Source organism: Lithobates pipiens, unplaced genomic scaffold (genome assembly GCF_037356315.1).
Source record: "Lithobates pipiens isolate NorthernLeopardFrog02 unplaced genomic scaffold, aLitPip1_a1.2 Scaffold_13, whole genome shotgun sequence".
Classification (NCBI taxonomy): Eukaryota; Metazoa; Chordata; class Amphibia; order Anura; family Ranidae; genus Lithobates; species Lithobates pipiens.
The window spans coordinates 206,703,320-206,722,921 of record NW_027507718.1 but is presented as its reverse complement, the minus strand read 5'-3'; the positions used below and the strand labels follow the sequence as shown (position 1 = coordinate 206,722,921).

At 48.6% G+C, this 19,602-nt stretch overlaps 1 long non-coding RNA gene across 1 annotated transcript; it reads left to right on the top strand.

The window, feature by feature from the left end:
- Positions 1 to 865: 865 nt before the first annotated feature.
- LOC143974602 (uncharacterized) lies at positions 866 to 10,554 on the top strand. Its single transcript, XR_013272254.1, has 3 exons — positions 866 to 1,024; positions 7,914 to 7,999; positions 9,221 to 10,554. It is a non-coding gene; the product is annotated as an uncharacterized LOC143974602 (long non-coding RNA).
- Positions 10,555 to 19,602: the final 9,048 nt, after the last annotated feature.

Below are 19,602 nucleotides of genomic sequence, written 5' to 3'. Positions count from 1 at the left end.
GGGTTGGCATCGGTGCAAAGCATCAACTCAATGAAATTCGTTTGAAACCTCCCTAAAATTTGTGTTTGCAGGTTGACATGTCTGTTACTATTATGGTATAGGATCTGGGCCTACTGTCCCTCCATCCCTTTTTCTTTCCTTCCTTCTCTCTCCATCTCTCTTTCATCTCAGACTCTAACCACACCCGCTTTAAGCCATGCCCAATTTTTGTCACTCTATATTTTACCACCCACACTACGCCTATAAATGAATGTCCTGCCCCCTAATTATGACAAAAAAAGTATTCCTATACATTTTTTGATAATGTTGCCAACTTATAATGAGGGATGCGTTTGCAGTGCCATTTTTTCTAAATGGCACCCTAAACGCGGTGCAATTTTGCCCCATAACAAATCACGCTGCAAACAAAATCGCACTATGCCTCACACAAAAGAAGTTCTGCCATTGAAAACGTGCCCTGCCTTTTGTCGCCATTCTGGGGTTGTGTGGAGAATCGCGGCCTTTCCGTCCACGATTCAAATCGCCTGTGTGAACGAGTCGCCAAAGCTAATCCCTTCACATGCACGACCTTGCTTCTTGCCAGAGCCAGCCCCCCTCCATACTTTTGTTTTCAGGTTATGAAGAGAGAGCAGTCTAAATAACATGTGAATAACAGGTTGTCATGGGTGTTGTCTTAATGAGCTCTCATTTCCCCGATCCCTTAGTAAAAATGGCCGACTCGGCTTCGGCACGTGCCCGCCCCTCCTCTGAATACTCTTCGCTCTCGTCTCTCCCGTTATCTGCAGGACACATTTGCTGTATATATAACCTCACGAACAGCAGCACAGCTCAGTATTATATAGTCGCCAGAGCCGGCCCCGCCCCCTCTCACCAGAGAGCTTGTCCTGTGTACTCCCTCCTGACAGCTTTGGTAGCCCCGCCCCGGCTCCTCCCATCCCCTCTCCGCCTGGTAGGAAGAAGTGATCATGGCAGCTGACGGGGTGATTCTCCCTATCCCATCGTTGTCTTCATTGATGAGCTGCAGGTGAGGGGGAGGGGTGCGGGACACAGAGAAGGAGGAGCGTTCAGGTACAGGCTATACTGCTCACCTGACTATATACCGCACTCTATATATAGCTTTCCTCCCTCTGGGCCTTTTTATAGTTTAGGAAGAAATCAGAAGTTTCATTTCCTGTCGCAGAGACACAACAGGAGGTGAAAGGCACCCCCTCCAATCAGACAGTTGTCGCCAGAACAGGTGTGCCCATTGGAAGATTTCTCCTCACTTCCTGTTAAGGTGACAACTCAAACATTTTGGTTTCCTCACCCCTTACTATCTAGAATGCAGCCGCCTTACCAATACTGCTTCGTAGCTCCCAACTGTCCCTGATTTCAACGTACTGTCCCTGATTTGGAGCAATGTCGATCTTTCCTCCTCAGTCCCCACATTTTGGTCTGATCTATATAGTTGTGTATAAAATGCACGTTTTATCTTTCAGAAAGTGTTTCCCAGTGCTAAACCTTTCATCTGATTTCTTAATTGCTGCATTTGTATATTTTAGAAGCCATTATAAGGAATAGGAATAGTAGTGGTAAAAAAAAAAGGTGTGGATTTAATTAACCTTTTTATTGGTTAATTCTCCTTTAAGGGTGTGTGGCTAGGGGTGTGTCCTATGGCTACATACATTAGCTAGTAGATGTCCCTCATTCCTGTTGGGGGTATGCTGCTTGTCTGGTAAAACAGTTGTCATTAGAACAGGAAGTGAGTGAGAAATCTCCCCACATAGCAGTACACAGCAGTAGGGGAGGACTGTGTCTGTATCCTGACTCCTGAATGGATGGAAGCAAGCAAATGTTCATTGATGGGCACTGGGTGAGGCTGCGTTTTGATGGGCGCTGGTGAGGCTGCGTTTTGATGGGCGCTGGTGAGGCTGCATGTGATGGGCACTGATGAGGCTGAATTTTGTTGTGCGCTGGTGAGGCTGCGTTTTGATGGACGTTGGTCAGGCTGCATGTGATGTGCGCTGGTGAGGCTGTGTTCTGATGGACGCTGGTGAGGCTGCATGTGATGTGCGCTGGTGAGGCTGCATTTTGATGGACGCTGGTGAGGCTGCATGTGATGTGCGCTGGTGAGGCTGCATTTTGATGTGCGCTGGTGAGGCTGCATGTGATGTGCGCTGGTGAGGCTGCGTTTTGATGGACGCTGGTGAGGCTGCATGTGATGTGCGCTGGTGAGGCTGCATTTTGATGGACGCTGGTGAGGCTGCATGTGATGTGCGCTGGTGAGGCTGCATTTTGATGGACGCTGGTGAGGCTGCATGTGATGTGCGCTGGTGAGGCTGCATTTTGATGGACGCTGGTGAGGCTGCATGTGATGTGCGCTGGTGAGGCTGCGTTTTGATGGACGCTGGTGAGGCTGCATGTGATGTGCGCTGGTGAGGCTGCATTTTGATGGACGCTGGTGAGGCTGCATGTGATGTGCGCTGGTGAGGCTGCATTGTGATGTGCGCTGGTGAGGCTGCGTTGTGACGTGCGCTGGTGAGGCTGCGTTGTGACGTGCGCTGGTGAGGCTGCGTTGTGACGTGCGCTGGTGAGGTTGCGTTGTGACGTGCGCTGGTGAGGCTGCGTTGTGACGTGCGCTGGTGAGGCTGCGTTGTGACGTGCGCTGGTGAGGCTGCGTTGTGACGTGCGCTGGTGAGGCTGCGTTGTGACGTGCGCTGGTGAGGCTGCGTTTTGACGGACGCTGGTGAGGCTGCATGTGATGTACGCTGGTGAGGCTGAATTTTGATGGACGCTGGTGAGGCTGCATGTGATGTGCGCTGGTGAGGCTGCATGTGATGTGCACTGGTGAGGCTGCGTTTTGATGGACGCTGGTGAGGCTGCCTTTTGATGGATGCTGGTGAGGCTGCCTTTTGATGGGCGCTTTATTAAAAAAGGCGGGGTATACAAGGGCAGGGCAAATGGGGGGGAGCCAAGGGGGGGCGGAAAAATTTGGTTTTGCCTCGGCCCGGGTGTCAAAAATCCTTGCACCAGCCCTGAATAAGAAAAAGAATATATGGCTAGACATACATTACTGCCAAACAATGTAAAGCGGGAGTAAAGTCTTTTTTTATTCTTATAGAAGAAGCGCTGACAGGTTTTTACTACAGTCATTCTATCATACTTTAAACCAGCAGGGGTCTCAAACTGGCAGCCCTTAAAGTGGTTGTATAGTAAATTTTTTACTTTGACCTACAGGAAAGCCTATAATAAAGAGTTACCTGTAGGTAAAAAGAATATCTCCTAAACCTGTACGGTTTAGGAGATATTCCCCTCGCAATGAGCCATTGACTTCAGCGGCGCATGCACATCGGGGATTCTCGGCTGAAGGTCCGGCAGACGCCGGACCCTGCCGGGAAGAAAACTCCCGTGCGCATGCGTGGGAGCGATGACATTGCGCCTCCAGCCACTCACAGTGCCGGAGCCGCGATACCCGTAAGGCACGCAGAGGGAACATGTCGGCTCCCTCGGCACGGACAGTGTGAGATGCCAGCGCCTCGTTCTAAGGTAAGTGTTTCATAATGAGCTAGTATGCGGTGCAAATAGTGTAGCTGCTGACTTTTAATGTTAGGGCACTTACCTGTCCAGGGAGCCCGGAATGTCGGTACCCTCGCCGATCTTTAGATCGACTCCCGGGTGCTGCAGCCGCCATTCCTGTTAAGGGAACCAGGCAGTGAATCTTTGTTCCCTACTGCGCATGCATGCACAAAGATCGCTGTGCTTTCTAATTAGCCAGGAGGCGGGGGGCTGAACTTCCGGGATATCGGGCCCATCTCCCGGCAGTGGGGAAGGGTACCTGTCAAAAACGGGGGGCCGTTCCCCCCCACCCCTTCCCCTGAAAGGTGCCAAGGGAGGGAAGAAGCATATAAACTGAAGTTTCACTTTTGGGTGGAACTCCACTTTAAGGTGAAAAACCCTGAAGGTTTGCAACCCCCCCTTTAAGTTTTCAGTAAACCGGAATTAGTGTCATGACATCACTTCCAGATTACTGGATCCAAGACTCTAGTAAGCAGGTGGACATGCAGGCTGGTCACTTGGGCCCCCCCAGTGGGACGGAAGGCGGCGGGAGATGCTTGTAATAACAGCTGAGCGGCTGCATTTAACATATTTTATGTATGTTATTTACCTGTAAAAGCCTCCCTCTTGTAGACATCCAAAAGCCCTGAGACTGCTACTGAGTGATGCCATCTTAGACTATGGGCGCGGTACAGGAGATGATCAGAGACTATGGTCACGGTACAGGAGATGATCAGAGACTATGGTCACGGTACAGGAGATGATCAGAGACTATGGGCGCGGTACAGGAGATGATCAGAGACTATGGTCACGGTACAGGAGATGATCAGAGACTATGGGCACGGTACAGGAGATGATCAGAGACTATGGGCACGGTACAGGAGATGATCAGAGACTATGGGCACGGTACAGGAGTTGATCAGAGACTATGGGCACGGTACAGGAGATGATCAGAGACTATGGGTACGGTACAGGAGATGATCAGAGACTATGGGCACGGTACAGGAGATGATCAGAGACTATGGGCACGGTACAGGAGATGATCAGAGACTATGGGCACGGTACAGGAGATGATCAGAGACTATGGGCACGGTACAGGAGATGATCAGAGACTATGGGCACGGTACAGGAGTTGATCAGAGACTATGGGCACGGTACAGGAGTTGATCAGAGACTATGGGCACGGTACAGGAGATGATCAGAGACTATGGGCACGGTACAGGAGTTGATCAGAGACTATGGGCACGGTACAGGAGATGATCAGAGACTATGGTCACGGTACAGGAGATGATCAGAGACTATGGGCACGGTACAGGAGATGATCAGAGACTATGGTCACGGTACAGGAGATGATCAGAGACTATGGGCACGGTACAGGAGATGATCAGAGACTATGGGCACGGTACAGGAGATGATCAGAGACTATGGGCACGGTACAGGAGTTGATCAGAGACTATGGGCACAGTACAGGAGTTGATCAGAGACTATGGGCACGGTACAGGAGATGATCAGAGACTATGGGCACGGTACAGGAGTTGATCAGAGACTATGGGCACGGTACAGGAGATGATCAGAGACTATGGTCACGGTACAGGAGATGATCAGAGACTATGGGCACGGTACAGGAGATGATCAGAGACTATGGGCACGGTACAGGAGTTGATCAGAGACTATGGGCACGGTACAGGAGATGATCAGAGACTATGGGCACGGTACAGGAGATGATCAGAGACTATGGGCACGGTACAGGAGATGATCAGAGACTATGGGCACGGTACAGGAGTTGATCAGAGACTATGGGCACGGTACAGGAGATGATCAGAGACTATGGGCACGGTACAGGAGATGATCAGAGACTATGGGCACGGTACAGGAGATGATCAGAGACTATGGTCACGGTACAGGAGATGATCAGAGACTATGGGTACGGTACAGGAGATGATCAGAGACTATGGGCATGGTACAGGAGATGATCAGAGACTATGGGCACGGTACAGAGACTATGGGCATAAGCCAAGAAACAGTTGGAGACTGCAGATGTGATTCAAGAGACAGTCCGAGACCTATTACATGAGACTACTAGAAATCACTATTCTAATGAGGCAATAGGGAAATACATGAGTAAAGAGAAAAAGTTGCGCTACTAGTGTGCAACAGCCGCCAGCATTAGCAATAAGACTAATTGCAAAGAATAAAAAAAGGAACACGTAAAATGCAGTGCTGAGATAATAATGAGTGAATATCCAGGGATGTGAAGTAGATAATGCAAGAAGTGTATAAAGCTGAATACCTATGGATACATAGAATGATCCCAGGAATGCATATCAATAATAGTCAAAGTGCTAAGTGCAACGTGAATCTAGACATGGGATAAAATGTACACAATGATACCCCTGTGCCAACAAAATAACACTGCCTAGAAATGACTAAAAAAAAATCACATCCAAATTATATCACATGAAATGATCCCTGTAAAAGAAGCCATATATGTGCAGTGGATGTAAGACATAACATAAAAGTCATTTGAAATGTGATTGAATTCAAACATATCAAGTGCGATCATTCATATGTGGTCACTGAATACTAGAATTCATAGGATGTAATAGTGGAACCAATTCATACGAACTGATGATTACACGTGACACCCAGGGACGTGCTTCCAACACCAGGGAATGGGGATGAAACGGTTACACACACGCCAGTTGCGGTGAGTCAAACAGGCATAAACAGCAGTCAGGAACACGATCACCGACACCAATTCACACAAATAATCTGGTAAATGAAGACATCAGCATCAGCCAGGTTGAAGGTGACACGACATCCAGGATTTTCAATGGAAATGTCTTCGATAGAGATGGTGCTCATCTCATCCAAAAGGCAGCATGGATCATATTGAAAAAAGGCCTCCACATAGTGCAGATGAATCCAATGTTTAAAATGTATTTAAAAAAAGGAAAATAAAAAGTACAAACATTGCACAAGATGCGTACCAAAAGTAATCAGAAAAGCCGGTAGTAATAAGCGTGGTGCATAAAGCTGAGCAGGCTATGTACCCAACACGTTTCGTACCAATCAACTGGGGCATGAACCTGCTGACAAACACCAGGCACTATATCTACTATACAAATTCTAGTTCAAAACGGATCAGCTGTTAGCAGTAAATCCCATGGCTTATTCTCACCAATCAGATAGAACTAGCGTCACAATCGCGTCATCACGTTGCTGCCGTAATTGCATCATTACGCGCCGTGTCTGTAACGCTATTACAGAACACAGCTTGCGTTCCAAGCCTCTCTCTGGTTCACTGACACATTAACCTAGCAAACTATTAGATGAGCAACAAATAGGGACATACAATGTAATACTGACATATCACTCACATAGGATGGACTTGTGTCTTTTATCAACCTCGCCTACTATTTAACCAGACCTGAGAGAATGTAATAGGCCGGCTGACGACAGGGCGGCGCCTCCATTTGCGAGGATTCAATGTGTCACCTCCACTCGGGAGGGTTACATAATGTCATGTGACAGGAGAGTATAGTCGAGAATCAACTGTAGTGCAGCTAGGCAACCAGGAACAACGCCGCAGGGAGCTAATAAGCGGTCATTCTGAAGTCATGTCCTAGAGCAGTGATGGTGAACCTTGGCACCCCAAATGTTTTGGAACTACATTTCCCATGATGCTCATGCACTCTGCAGTGTAGTTGAGCATCATGGGAAATGTAGTTCCAAAACATCTGGGGTGCCAAGGTTCACCATCACTGTCATAGGGAAATACAGATCAGTGTCTGCAGAAGCTCAGAGGGTCACAGAAAAAGTGCCAAAGGGCAGGTTGGGCACCAGGGCACTAAAGTATTCTCCTTTACTTCTCTTCCGGCTGCTACATAAAAGGTTACTTGGGGAGGGGTGGAAGAGCTGGGCCAGCACAGGCAGTAATTAGACCCTCCCAGATGAAGAGAAGGCTATATTGTGCAAAAAGGGAGGGGGCAGTGCTAGGGGAATGACTTCTGCATTATTCAAACTTTCTAGTATGTTCAGAGGCACATTGCAAGTCGATAACAATGATTCATGGAAAGGAAAAACACTGCAAGTGAGCATTTCCAGTTCTTTTTGATTCTTTTGTGTTTTTTACATGCAAGCTTTGGTGACCGGGTCTCTTTAAATTTTGAAGCTTTTTCTACTGTTGTCTACACAGGAACACCTATTCCCTGGCTTCTAAATGGCTACTCTTGAAAGCTCTGTGCCCTGCTATTGCTCACACTTGGGTTCAGTAAACCTATTGAGCATTTATCTCTTTTAAAAGGATCTTGAAGAAGCAGAGTGCTCCCTGTAGTCATATTTGAGATTCTGAAAGTATTTTTCTGATTTGTCTGCAGCTCCATCTGAACAGTATGAAGAAGCTTTCCACAGTTGCTTTGCGTGTGGAAAGGCCCCTGCAGTGACCCTCTACCATTCCTGCCAGGTAAGTGTGACTTGTGAGACAATAGACTTTCTGCATGTAATCAAAAAATGGCATTCTCCATTTACACGTCTTATTCATTCCTTTTAATCGTTTGTAAAGCCCATGGCACTACATGGGGTTCCCAGTCATGTGGTCACATTGATTGGCGGTCACAGTGATTACATGATCGGAAGCCTACCCTGTCTGCTTGGTGACATCGCCGTCACTGTACTGGGGGGTACCCAACACAAATAAGCGAGTCCTGCAGTATGAATATATACCAGACAGTTTGGAGTTTAAGCCCACTATTGTGCTGCTGCGTATATGTGTACAGCCTGCGTTAAGGGGTTGCCCCCCTCCCCCCCCCATATACTTACTTTACCTGTGCTGATTAGAGATGAGCTTGGGCATCCTCCGAACTCTCGCTATTTTTTGTTTATTTTTCTCCAATGATCTGTGGGCTGGGTCACAGCAAAGAGGTAGGCTGCAGATCAGGAAAGACTTGGCCCGCAGCTCATTAGAGTAATAAAGTGCAAGTTCGTCGTTCAGCTAGAGATGACTTCAGAGGATGCTGTGGTTATTTCTATTGATTACTTGGACATAGTGACTTTACTCCCTAAACCCAGGCCCTGTCGCAGAGGAGTAGGCCATTTTCTCTTCCATGCCAGTAAGAGCTTAGTATTCTTACCAGCTGCAAGGGAGCACAGATAAAGTGAGTATATGGTGGTCAGGGGATGCCCTTGAAGAACACTATCATTTTTCCTGCATGGACAAACTGACAGTGTCCTTTCCAATAAGGCCCCTTTCACACGGATGTTCTGATTGAATTTGCCTGTCGGTTTTTCACGTCGACCCGATTGGTACCTCCATTCTTCTCTATGCAACGGTGGCTGTCCGCTGACACCTGCCGGCATCCAACCCGGTCCGTTAAAAACAGATGGGTGGGGATTCGTTCCCTATCTGTCCAGCGGATGGGATTGGATGACAGTTGGATTGAAACAGACAGGGGGTCTGTTTCCATCTGACCGCCCCATAGAGAACAATGTGCTGCATCTGCAGAGCAGACACTGACTTGTCATCTGCCTGCTCAGCGAGGATCAGCAGAGAGATCTGCTAAGCGGGTGGATATGCTGCTGGCATCCGCCATGTGTAAAAGGGGCTTAACATGTACGAGTTTAGGAGCATAATGTGAAAGCTAGCATAACTGTTGGCAGAAATAATTTACTTTTTTTTTGTTACAAGGTTGTTTCAAATTACTGAAGGGGGTTCCAGGAATAGCCTCCAAACAGAGACCTGCTCAATCCTCACAGCACGGCAGTCCTAGTAGTAGTTCTTGATGGAGTGTGTGCAGCTGCTGTCTTCAGCATATGTCACTGCTGACTAGTTTCAAGGGTGGACCCTCTTAGTCAGTGGGTGATTGATGACACAACACAAATTGTACAAAGTACCCAAAGTAGAAATATGAGTTTCTGTCCCACACCTGTCTAAACTATAATTATTATTTAAGGTACTTGTATAGCGCTGTCAATTTACGCAGCGCATTACAAATACATTGTACATTCACATCGGTATATTTAGCAGTTAGACCTCATTTTGACTTGCCATCCACCCCCACCCTTGAGCTGCAATAGGCAGAAGAGGGGGGATGTTTACATGCCGATGCGATGCTTCGTGACCTGACATGTAACGATGGGGAAGCACCACAAATGCCCCACAAGCACATGCAATGCATATGGGTTGCAGCACGATTGTCAGCAAAATGGGGTTAAAACAGGTAAACCTGTCATTGGCCTCTGGAGCATGATCTGGAAGTGCATTGGGCTTCAGAGGTAAGGGAGATTTAGACGCACGTCTAAATCTACCCTTACTGACTGATCATAATGGCTTTCCCATATAAAAACCTAAAGTCTTTTGGTACCCTAAAAAAAAAAAAAAATCCTGTTCCCTTAGTGCATATTATACAGCACAGTGCTTGTGCTGTGTAATTCGACACCCTGCATCATCTAAAATACTGGCTGATCCTGCCTGGCTATACCCTCCCCCCTGTAAACTGACCACGGTTTATCATGGCTGCTGAGCTCTGATACCATGGTAAGTTTACGTGCCTCCGTCATCCGCAGCCCTGCCCTGTCCTGCCTGTCTAACGTTAACATAAGGTTATGTGCCCCTGTGCCTATATTCTACAAAAAAACAAAAAAAAACTGCCAATTTGTACCTATATGAGAGCGTCTCACTCTCCTGGTGCTCACGTGACTCCTCAAGCTCTCTCTCCTCCCTGGCTGACATGAGCATCAGTGCTCGGCCCCATCCACTGGAGCTGTCAGCTGGTCAGTGGAGAGAGCCGAGGAGTCACGTGAACGCCGGGAAATGCTCTGTTGTAGGTACAAATTGGCAGCTTTTTTTTTATATAATACAGGCACTGGGACACATCATTATGTTACAAAGTGGATGGGAAGATTTTGTTATATTGGCTAAACAACCACTTTAAAGCAGAGTTCCAGGTGGATATAAAAGATACAAATGTATGCAACTTTATATTCAATATTGAATTATTAAACTTATTTTTTTGAATGTGAGCAGTGCAAGTGTGTTTTCTATGGTCTTTTATTTCCCTTAGGACAGTTGCACACAGGCATAATAATTTTCTAATGTTTATACTCTGGATCCTGTTGACAAAAAGATCCAGAGTAAAATGTTCTCTAAAGACCTTGTGTAAGCACGCATATAGGCGCTTAAAGGTGCATAAGTGCATAGACAAGAAAAATTAAGTGTTTTAATATACTCATTTATACGCGAATAAACATGTTCATAAATGTGTAGACATGTGTATGCGAGTAATTTACTGCACTCAAATATAACATTTTCTATATCTGTTTTAATGGCTTTGTACTTATTATTGATAATTACTGATCTTTATTTAGCTGTGTGCATTGTTCCATAGACAACAATGCATCTAATGTCAAATCAGTGAAAAGCATGGAATTTTTTACTCCCGTGTGCAAGAGGCCTTAGTCTGCAGTGTGCAGTATAATGTAGCCCACTTGACGCTCTATTTATTGCTTGAAGCTGAAGGGAAAACCCCTATTTCCAGGTATGGAGGAGCATGTGGCTCATCCATGTGACAGCCCTGGACCATTCAGCTCTGTCCCGGGGGTCCATAGTCCTGAGTGTGCTGCGACTCAAAGCTTGGCCCTTGTTAAGGTCATCAGTGCTTCCCATCGTAGCGCCAATGCAAGGACAAGGCAAAATGCCTTATGTCCTATGGCTTCAAAGAGAAGTATGGACTTGCTTAGGTGGATGCAGCATCGGTCCCCCGTCGGCTCTAACACCGCCGATTGCTTGGTTCCCACAGCTCCCTAAGCAGAGAGCTGTTGACTGTCAGTCAGCAGCTCTCTGCTCTGCCCCCCCTCGTGCTCACTGGAGCTCTGGACTGTGGAGGTGATGCAAGCGGCTGGCTCAGGCTCTCTGTTGGTCCAGGCACGTGGACGGATCCCAACTTTATTGTCACAATCTTGCCCGAGCCTGGACTGGCTCTGTGATGTCGGCCAGCAGCGGGCTTCATACATAAATATTATAACAATTTTGTTAAATTTGCCTATCACTCCAAGCAGCAGAATGGACCAATGCGAGTATACACTCAACGGCCACTTTATTAGCTACAACTTGTTGGACCTCCTCTTGCCTTCAGTACTGCCCTAATTCTTTGCGGCATAGATTCATAGAAGGTGTTGGAAACATGCCTCAAAGATTTTGGTCCATATTGATATGGTGGCATCACACTCTACGATCTGTCACTGGCTATGCCCATGCCTGATCTTTGTTGCGGCCTGCTGCTGGTACCATGTGATTGCTGCGACCAATCACAGCAGATCACAAAACAATTGTAAATAATAGATGGTGTCCTTTCATGCCATCCATTGTGTACAATTGTGTTTCTAGCTGTGATTGGTCACAGTGATCACATGGAACAGACAGGGCCAATCACAGCCCAACTGTATCATGTAATTAGCTGTGACCAATCACAGCTAATCACAACAAAACAAACTGAATGAATCAGATTCATTCAGTAAAAATGGTTGTTTATACCAGTAAAATTCACTGGTATAAACAATCATAATATACATTAAAAAAAAAATCCTTATTTCCTCAGAGTGTTGTTCTTGTCACAGTGTGTTTAAAAAAATCATATCAGTTAGTGTCCCTGTTTCCCACTACAGCTGTTGATAACACTCTACTAAAAAATAATTGCTTCATTTTCTTTTCATTTTGACAAAAAATTACAACTTAAAAAAACTTGCCATACCTCTTGCTAAATACCTTGGCTGGTCTACTTTCCAAAAAGGGGTGATTTAGGCCTCAAGAAATGAGAGAGTAAAGCTGGTGGCTCCCAATGCTTCCTGGTTCTTAGATTTGGCTCAGGGTCGGCTGGACACGTCACTTCCGGATGGTGGGAGAGTGGGGAGGAACACATACACAACACTGATGAAGGAGCACGTATAGGCCCACTCTCTCACCATCCGGAAGTGACGTGTCCAGCCGCCCCTGAGCTGAATCTGACAACCAGAAAGCGTTGGGAGCCACCAGTGCAGCCGGGAACATCAGCTGCCTCTCCACCTGCGAGCCTGACCGCTTTCCCCTAGGAGTGGATGAACTTCCTATACCATTTCACATGCGCTGTAATCTCTACAATCTTGTGAGTTTAAAATTGTCTGTCCTATATTAATTTTTTTTATCAAGCTACACTTAGATGGCGCTGCTCTTTTCTTTGTTCTTTACTGTCTACAGAGCCCCTTCTAGCTTGTTATGAGCCGGCAGCCATTCAGAGTCAGCCCATCTGTGACCATCTACACACCTCTGCATTTGAACTCTCATGCATGGACCCCCCACTATAGAGAGTAGATTAATCATCCATTTCTCTTCCGTTCATTGACAGACACAGCTCCTTTAATTCTTGACCTCAGGGTTATCACGCCACTTCAGGAGAGGACTAGGCAGAACATGTAATACACGTAAAAACGGCAAGACTGCACAGCACCGCCCAGGGGGTGGTCCCTCTGTCTATAACCCCTCACCCTGCTGCTCAGTTATTTTTCTGCCTAGTGTAGGAGAAGGACCTGACTCCCTGAGGGGACCATTGATCCTGGGATTTTTTAAAAGATTTTTCTACAAATTTTGATCCTATGATCTACTATCAACGACCGGCTGGATAATATAGATCCTGGTAGTCTCCCCAGCCTGGCCATCGAGCGTGAGCAGACCCTAGCTATGTGCTGGGTCGGCCGCGACATGCCCCTTCTGCTCCAGGGGCGGCCAGTGAGCTATATGTTCCGGTGCCCACATATGACCGGCTACTGCTGTCCGTGTCACAGTGTTCCGTGGCCAGTAGCCACCCCGTACTGCTCGGGTGATGGGTCTGTGGTGGAATGTGTCCAGCAATCCCGACAGGAAGGGTAAGTACGGCTGTCCCTGCCTCGGCAGGATAAAGCAGCTGGGTATTCCCTGGGAGGTCAACTAATGGGTTTCTCACTCTCCCTCTCCCTCATTCCCTCCTCTCCCTGCTGGGGCCTATGTGTGACTTGGCATGAGGTGGGGTGTATGTACCTAGGCTGGGGATCCTCTGGGGGGGGGGCTCTGAGCTTTGGCAGGGCTGCGCTGGCTGTTAGGGTCCGTTTTTGTTTTTCTGCCCCTTTTTACTGCGCTGTGAGGTGCCTGAGTAAATTTACCTCAGGATAGGCTGCCGCCATTTTGTACTAAGGATGGCCGGTGGCCATTTTCTTTTAGCCTCAGCGCTTTTACCTCTAGTGCTGAGTCTGTGTACCTCAGAACAGCGCGGTTTTCACTCTGAGCACTTTGTGACTGAAACAGGGCAGAACGGTCAGCGGCAGCACAGCGCAGCACTTGGTCAGGGTGGTGAGTCCTGCGGTGGGGCTCCCCAGTCTGTGAGCAGCTAGAAGGGTGGGATTTGTGTACCTTGCCCTAAGTCCCTAAGTTGTGGCAGGCGAGCGAGGGTCAGCATGGCGTCAGAAGCTGGCACTTCTTCCCCAGACATCTGATATTGCAACCGGCTCACCTGCAAAAAATGCGGTGCCTATGGACGCTTTGTCGGCGGTCTTGGAGACCTTTGTTGTGTAAGCGCTGTGCGGGCGCAAGGGGGGGTAAAAAAAACTCCCCCCTGCCCCCCCCCCCCCCGTTTTTTGGGGAGAGCTCTGATTCAGACTCGGGTCCTGCGGTGACTGGCGGCCCCTGTTCTGATGTGTCAGAGGATGTGGACCAGGACCGCTTGGACAGTGAGAATGACTCTGTGTCCGGGTTAGCGCAGGAAAAAGTAGGAGCACTTATCACTGCGGTGCGGGATAGCCTGAAAATACAGGATGCAGCAGGAACCTCTGCTGAGGTGGCAGTCCCTTTTGGGTCCCGCAAACCAGCCCGCATGCCTAAGGTGTTTCCGTATTTTGATAAGTTCATCTACAAGGAATGGGGAAGTCCGCAGCGGGCCTTTTCAGTCCCAAGAAGAATGGTGGTGGGTTACCCCTTTGAGGAGAGCCTCCTGAAAAAATGGACATCTCCTCCGGTCGTTGAACCCCCAGTATCCAGGTTAAATAGAGTAACCACGATTCCGGTAGAAGGGACTCCTGCCTACAAGGATCCTGCCGACTATGGTAGTGGGGTCAGCGTTACGACCTGTGCTGGTCATGGCCTTGGTGTCGCAGACACTTACTGAATGGGCAAAGCTGTTGCACCGTGAATTGGAGAAGCAACAGTCTCCCCCGGTCTGCGTAGAGCTGGCAGACCAGATGGTGCATGGCCTTAAGTATGTCTGTGATGCGGCACTGGATACGGTCCCCCTGCTATCTAGAGCATCAGTATCAGCAGTGGTGCTATGGCACCTGATTTGGCTGAAATCCTGGTCTGTGGACCAGGCATCTAAAAAAAGCTCTGGCAGATTTACCCTTCCAAGGTGAAAGGCTCTTTGGAGCTTTGCTGGATGACATTATTAAAAATGTTACTGGTGGGAAGAGCACATTGCTCACACAGTCCAGGAAGGGTAAGCAGCCACGCCGTAGGCAAGGGCCCTCTTTTTCCGCTCATAAACGGCTTTTTCGCCCACCCGGGTCGGCAGGTAAGCATTCCCAATCCGACAAGGCACCTGCTATAGGACAAAAGCATCCCTGGTTTCGCAAACCAAACAAGTCTGCAAACAAAAAATGTTAAAATGAAGGTTTGCCCCCGCTCAACTCTCGGTTGGGGGGTCGCCTTCCGGAATTTGCAGCCCGGTGGACCTTTCTACTGTCCGACCAGTGGGTTTGCGAACATGGATTTATTGGGATACAAGATAAAGTTTCTTTCTTGTCCACCAAACAGATTTTTTCCCCTCCAACCTACCTCTACTTCCAGCTCGTCGGGAAGCCCTGTCTGTGGCAGTACGGGACCTGCTACTGCGTGGGGTGATAGTACCTGTACCTACGCTGGAAAGGTTTCAGGGATTCTACTCCAATCTGTTTGTAGTTCCCAAAAAGGAAGGAGTGCATCCAATCCCGGACTTTAAGGCCCTCAACAGCTGTGTGAAAGTGCAAAGGTTCAGGATGGAATCAGTTCACTCCGTGGTCGCTGCACTCCATCAGGGGGACTTCCTGGCATCTCTGGATATCCAGGACGCGTATTTACATGTACTCTTATGGCTCAGGCATCAGAGGTTTCTGCGATTTGCAGTCGGGGAAGAGCACTATCAGTTTCTGGCTCTCCCTTTTGGCCTGGCGTCAGCACCCCGAGTCTTTACCAAAGTGTTAGCTCCAATTCTGGCACTGTTAAGGCAATGTGGGATCGCAATTGTGGGTTACCTAGACGACCTCCTTCTGAGAGCAGCTTCTGCCTCAGAATTGAGGGAGGATGTAGCGATCACCATGCAGACTCTCCGGGAATTTGGCTGGGTGCTGAACCTAAAGAAGTCGGTGTTAGTGCCGACAAAGCCTGGAGTACCTGGGCTTGCTGTTGGACTGTTTTTCTCCCTTCAGGCAAGCTGCAGACTCTTCAAGCTGCGGTGAAGTTGTTGAGGATCCGCAGGTGGTTGTCGCTGCGCTTTTTCATGCGTGTTCTGGGCCTTATGGTAGCCACTTTCGAGGCGGTACCGTATGCTCAATTTCACACTCGAGTCTTGCAGAATGAGATTTTGGCAAAATGGAACAAATCTCCATTATCCCTGGATTGTCAAATTCGGGTGAGCCAGTTAGTCAGGGATTGCCTTCTCTGGGGGCTGAGATCTCCGGCCTTCGGTCTGGGAGATCGTTCCTTCCTCTCAATTGGACGGTGATCACAATGGACGCAAGCCTAACCGGTTGGGGGGGGGGGGGGGGGGAGTGCTGGGAGTACAGTCGGCCCAGGACCTTTGGTTGCGGGAAGAATCCCAACTGCCGATCAATGTGCTCGAGCTTCGGACGATCAGACTTTGCCTCTCCACATGGTGAATGAGGCTACAAGGGCGACCGATCAGGATCCAGTCAGACAATGCCACGGCGGTGGCGTACATCAACCATCAAGAAGGAACAAGGAGCTCAGCTGCAGCACGGGAGGTTGCTCACATCCTCCAGTGGGCAGAGGGACATGTGCCGGCCCTGTTAGCCATATATCCCGGGCGTAGAAAACTGGCAGGCGGACTACCTAAGTCATCAGATGCTGGACCCAGGGGAATGGTCATTGCATCCGGAGGTATTCAGGCTCCTTTGCCTAAGATGGGGCACACCAGATGTGGACCTCTTGGCTCTATCGGAAGGTGCAGAGGTTTGTGTCCAGGACAAGAGACACCTGGGCGAACGCGTCAGATGCATTGGTGGCTCCATGGGGGCATTATCGGCTGATTTATGCCCCCCCCCACTCAAGCTTCTACCACGCGTCTGCTGTGCAGAGTGGAGGCCGAAGGGATTCCAGTAATTCTGATTGCCACAGATTGGCTTTGGCGTCCTTGGTACGCTGACCTAGTACGACTGGTGGCGGATGTTCCTTGGTGGCTACCACTGCGAGAGGACCTCCTAGCGCAAGGTCTGATACTTCATCCTACTTTATCATAGCTGGTTTTAACGGCATGGCTGTTGAAAACCAGGTGCTAATGGACCAAGGTCTGTCAGACTCGGTAATTTCCACTATGCTGAGGGCATGGAAGTCTTCTTCTTGGAAGATTTACCATCGTACATGGAAGGCTTACATCTCCATGCGTGAGGAGATTGGGTGGCGTCCATGCACTTATTCAGTTTCCAGGATACTGCTCGTTTTTGAAGCGAGGAGTGGATCAGAAACTTGCCTTAAGCACCATCAAGGGACAGATATCAGCCTTGGCTGTCTTTTTCCAACGCCCCTTGGCGAGTTACTCATTGTAGAGTACCTTTGTGCAAGGGGTTCGACACGTAGTCCCTCCGGTACGACCACCGCTACCTCCATGGGATATGAATCTGGTACTATTGGCGCTTCAGAAACCCCCATTTGAGAACATTGGGGAGATTCCCTTGTTAACACTCTCTCAGAAAGTAGCTTTTCTAGTGGCTATTACATCTGCCAGGAGGGTTTCTGAGTTGGCGGCCTTGTTATGCAAGTCTCCCTCCCTGGTCATCCACAAGGATACGGCGGTGCTACGTCCGCAGCCCTCTTTCCTTCCGAAGGTGGTTTCGGCATTCCATCTAAATGAGGACATTGTGTTACCTTCCTTATGTCCTAAGCCGACACACCCAAAAGAGGTTGCCTTACATTCTCTGGACGTGGCCCGGGCTTTACGGGTGTATCTGTCTGCTACAGCTCCTTTCCGGAAGTCAGACTCTCTGTTTGTCTCGGTGGCTGGTCCGAAAAAAGGTCTGGTGGTCTCGTCCACCATTTGGTCATCCGTTCACACTTTCACTAAATTCTACAAAGATGACGTAAGCGCATCTTCGTATGCTTGCTTTGCCGCAAGGTTTTGCACAGTATTTTTCTTTTCAAAAGTTTTGTTTATACAGGAAAAAATAAAATACCCAGTGGTAATTACCACTTCCATACCGCAGGCACTGACATATGACATCCTTGGCTTTCAGTGGTGATATCTGAATGCTGCAGGCATCATCCAGATATCGTTTTTTTCAGCCAGTGATTCTCTACACCATAAGAACAATCGTAGCGGCAGTTCATCTATTGGTGATGGGAGGGGACATCCGCCCCCCCCCCCACCTCCCTCCGGTTCTTCTCATGACTCTCCAGTGTGATTGGGGACCTGGAGAAGGAATCCGCTGGCGCTGGAAGGAAGTTATAGAGAAAACTGGGGGACACATGCCCCAACATCTTTCCATAAAGAAGACCGATCACATACTATTCGCACTACAAAGGATGTTTACATTCCTTGTAATAAAAGTGATAAAAAAAAAAAAAAAAAAGGAAAGACTTCTACCCAGGAGAGGCTGAACCTGGCTAGGGCGACAAGCAGTAAGGGATACCTCAGAACTCCAGTCCTAAACAGGTAAGGACAAAAAGGAGAATGCTGCAAGCCAAGTCTGTTTTTTATTTATCATTAGCCAGTCATATCAGGTTGTGAGGGTGGAGCCACAACCTATTGTATGCTGCCATGATGGAAAAAATGGTTGCTTATAAGGCACCTTGCACATTGGGCTTAAAAATAACGTCTGGGGGCGTGACTTAGCACATGAAGGAGAAGGACACCTGAGAGCTCAGCTCCCGCTCCAACGCAAAGACCGGCACACAGCACCGCCGTCTCTCAACCCGCCGATCCTCCATATGAGCAGGAGGGGAGGCAACAACACCCCCGCACAGTGGGGACGCAGAAATTGTGGGAAATCAGGAGTTACTTCCCTCCAAAGGGCCCGATCAGCAAGGCCACGCCGGCATCCAAGATGGTGGCGACCCGCGCGGCGGCAGCTCAGGCAGCACACGCTGCCTCCAAGGTACAGGCCTCACAGCCCACACTCTCCCCCCTCCTCACCCCGGTCCCCAGAATTGGACAGTCTATGCCCAAGATGCCCCTCACAATCCAGAAGCCCCTCGTCGGCTCCACACAGTCAGGGTGGGAACTGGGACATAGAAAGCTATATTAAGGCTCTCCCCACAAAGAGGAACATTGAGGCCTACGTTGGCAGGCTTGAAAGGTCATATAAGAGAGAAATCACTGACCTACGCTAGGACATAGGCCAGCGCATAGAAGATATTGAGGTCACTGCTACTAGAATCATAGAACATGACAATATCTTGCAAGAACATACTAATCAGATCCAGCACTTGTTCTACGGTCTTGACGACCAGGAGAACAGAAGCTGCGCAATAACATCTGTATCCACCAAGTCCCTGAGTCAGAGTAAAACAAAGATTTGCCAATGGTGGCCACCGCCATGTTTAACCAATTGCTGAACAAGCCCAAAGAAACCCCACTTGAAATAGATAGGATCCACAGATCCCTGGGACCTCGCAATCCTAATCCAGCATATCCCAGAGACATTATCTGCCGCATACATTTCTTCAACGTTAAATCCGAGATAATGCAAGCAGCTCGGGCCCAGGAATCCATTCTGTTTAATGGCACCCCTATAATGCTCCTGACGGACCTCTCAAAATGGACTCTACTCATGCGGAAGGCACTGAAGCCGGTTGCTGACGCATTA